Genomic DNA, 3,732 nt, shown 5'->3' on the forward strand with positions numbered 1-3,732 from the left:
TGGGGTTCTGTCCTGGTGGCGATTGGAGGGGGCAGGGTTCAAGGGGGGAGGAGCGGGAAGTGGAGGAGATGCGGTGGAGAACAGAACCCCACTGGTCCTCACCTACCACCCCACCAACCTCCAGATACATCGGATCATCCTTCATCATTTCCGCCACCTCCAAATGGACCCCACCACCAAGGATATATTTCCCTCACCACCCCTATCAGCGTTCCGGAAAGACCACTCCCTCCGCGACTCCCTTGTCAGATCCACACTCCCCACCAACCCAACCTCCACTCCCGGCACCTTTCCCTGCAACCACAAAAAATGCAAAACTTGCGCCCAAACCTCCCCCCTCACTACCCTCCAAGGCCCCAAGGGATCCTTCAATATCCATCAGAAATTCACCTGCACCTCCACACACATCATTTACTGCATCCGCTGCACCCAATGTGGCCTCCTCTATACTGGGGAGACAAGCTGCCTACTTGCGGAACGTTTCAAGAACACCCCTGGGACACCCGGACCAACCAACCCAACCGCCCCGTGGCTGAACACTTTAACTCCCCCTCCCACTCCGCCAAGGACATGCCGGTCATTGGCCTCCTCCATTGCCAGACCATGGCAACACAACGCCTGGAGGAAGAGCGCCTCATCTTCCGCCTAGGAACCCTCCAGCCACAGGGGATGAATGCAGATTTCTCCAGTTTCCTCATTTCCCCTCCCCCCACGTTGTCTCAGTCCCAACCCTCAGACTCAGCACCACCTTCTTGACCTGCAATCTTCTTCCCGATCTCTCCACGCCCTCTCCGGCCTATCACCCTCACCTTAACCTCCTTCCACCTATCGCATTCCCAACGCCCCTCCCCCAAGTCCCTCCTCCCTACCTTTTATCTCAGCCCACTTGGCACACCTTCCTCATTCCTGAAGAAGGGCTTATGCCCAAAACGTCGATTCTCCTGCTCCTTGGATGCTGCCTGACCTGCTGCGCTTTTCCAGCAACACATTTTTCAGCTCATCCTTGAGGGGGAAGGGGAGCAGCATCAAGTCGTGGTCCACATAGGCACCAATGACATAGGTAGGAAGAAAGGTGGGATCTAAGGCAGAAATTCAGGGAGCTAGGGAGGAAGCTTAGACCTAGAAGAAACAGAGTTATTATCTCTGGTTTGTTGCCTGTGCCATGTGCTAGTGAAGCGAGGACCAATGAGAGAGCGGAGCTGAACATGTGGCTGCAGGGATGGTGCAGGAGGGAGGGTTTTGGATTCCTGGATAATTGGAGCTCATTCTGGGGGAGGTGGGACCTCTACAAACAGGATGGTCTTCACCTGAACCAGAGGGGTACCAATGTTCTGGGTGGAAATTTGTTAATGCTCTTTGGGGTGGGATGGGGGGTGTTAAACTAATGCAGTGGGGGACGGGAATCTGAATTGTCATTCCAGTGTATAGGAGGTTGAGGGTAGTGAGGCCAGGGATAGGTTTACATAGTCAAGACAGGGCACCGGCAATCAGGATGTTGGTTTGAAATGTGTGTACTTCAATGCCAGAAGCATCCGGAATAAGGTGGGTGAACTTGCAGCATGGGTTGGTACCTGGGATTTCAATGTTGTGGCCATTTCAGAGACATGGATGGAGCAGGGACAGGAATGGGTGTTGTAGGGTGGGGGGTTTAGATGTTTCAGTAAGAACAGAGAAGGTGGTAAAAGGTGGCATTGTTAATCAAGGGTAATATTACAGCAGCTGAGGACTCGTCCACTGAGGTAGCTTGGGCTGAGGTTAGAAACAGGAAAGGAGAGGTCACCCTGTTGGGAGTTTTCTATAGGCCTCTGAATTGTTCCAGTGATGTAGAGGAAAGGGTAGCAAAGATAATTCTCAATAGAAACAAGGGTAACAGATAGTTGTTATGGATTCTTTAACTTCTCCAATATTGACTGGGAATATTATACATGATTTGGAGATGCCGGTGTTGGACTGGGGTGTACAAAGTTAAAAATTATAGTTCAAGTAGTGTAGATGGGTCAGTTTTTGTTCAATGTGTGCAGGAAGGTTTTTTTACCACACTGACCCCTCACCCTCATGTTACACAGACTGCACTCTCTCTACTTATATCACCCATATTATACTATCTCCCCTCACACTTATCATTTCCTCTCTTACCCTCATGTCACCCACACTACACTCTCTAACCTCATCCTTACTCTTCATATTTGCTGACACTGCTCCCATTTCCCACATTTCGCCTCCCTTATCTTAGATCCTTCCCCCTCACCTTAGATATCTTAGATATTACCCCCTGTCCCACAACACAGCTCCCCTTACCTCATTATTAAACCCCTAGCCCAAACCACACATTCCAATATCCTGGACACTGCAGTCCCTTGTCCCACTCTACCCCATATATCCCAATAATGCAGTGGGGCGGGGAAAGGATAGTCTTGTGCAAGAGAGTTGAGTAGAGGGTGAGGGGAAAAGAGGGATATTCCCATAATGGAGGCAGTTACAGAGGTTTAAAGGGCTGAGGTTAGAAAAATAGTTCTTCCGGAGAATCGGGTTTTACAATGGAGATGGAGTGAAACCAGAGGCCAACTAATGTTACTTTTTTGTGGGACGGTGGTTCAATGGTTAGCATTGCTACCTCACAGGACCCAAGTCCTGGATTCAATTCCACCTTGTGTGACTATTTGTGTGGAGTTCGCACATTCACCCCATGTCTGCTTGGGTTTCCTCTGGTGCTCCAGCTTCCTCCCACAGTCCAAAAACGTGCAGGCTAGATGGATCAGCCATGCTAAATTGCCCCTAGTTTCCAGGGATGTGCAGGCTAGGTGGATGAGCCATGGGAAATGCAGGATTACAGGTATAGGGTAGGGGAGTGGGTCTGATTGGCATGCTCTTCAGAGAGTTGGGTATGGATCAAATGGGCCAAATGGCCTGCTTCCACAGTGTATGGATTCTATGATTTATTTGTTCAGGGGTGTTGTTGGGTATTGCTGGCTTGAGTGGCATTTATTGACCATCTCTGGAGATAGCGGTAGCCAGTTATATACTGGATCTGATTAGCACTACTTATGAAGACTATGCATGGATTATCCTCTTAAACACTATGTAGTCCCAGTGTGATATTCCAAAGCAGCCATACAGGAGACTGTCAGATACAACCTGTCCAATGTTGATTTTAACTGTTGAAGGTCATACATGACAAGTCATATGTCTATGCTGGCTACCACGCACAATGGTTAGCAATAGAAGTTGCCACTTCTTGGTCTACAGGTTCTGGAACAGTTGGGATCCAGGAGGCATATGTTTGGAAGGGTTCTGATACAGGCATACTACAGCTACTGTGTGCACCTACAGCAGTCTAGTGACTTTGTTTTGATATCCTACAGCACCTTCCAAGCCCATGACCACTACCATCTTGAAAGACAGCAGATACATGGGAACACCTGCGAGATCCCCTCCAGTCCACTCACCATCCTGACTTGGAAATATACTGCTGGTCCTTCATGGTTACTGGGTCAAAATCTTGGAATCCCCTCCCTAATGGGATTGTGGGTCAACCTACAGCATATGGACAGCAATGCTACAATTATACAGTTGCTGAAAATGTGTTGCTGGAAAAGCGCAGCAGGTCAGGCAGCATCCAGGGAACAGGAGAATCGACGTTTCGGGCATAAGCCCTTCTTCAGGAATGAGGACAGTTCACCTGCACCTCCACACACATCATCTATTGCATCCTCTGCACCCGATGTGGCCTCC

General features: G+C 49.5%; 1 protein-coding gene across 1 annotated transcript in view; it reads right to left on the minus strand.

The window, feature by feature from the left end:
* The window catches only part of LOC122555468 (MAP7 domain-containing protein 2-like), a 22,601-nt gene that overhangs the window by 6,681 nt on the left and 12,188 nt on the right, over positions 1 to 3,732 (minus strand). The window lies entirely within an intron of this gene.

Source organism: Chiloscyllium plagiosum, chromosome 12 (genome assembly GCF_004010195.1).
Source record: "Chiloscyllium plagiosum isolate BGI_BamShark_2017 chromosome 12, ASM401019v2, whole genome shotgun sequence".
NCBI lineage: Eukaryota > Metazoa > Chordata > Chondrichthyes > Orectolobiformes > Hemiscylliidae > Chiloscyllium > Chiloscyllium plagiosum.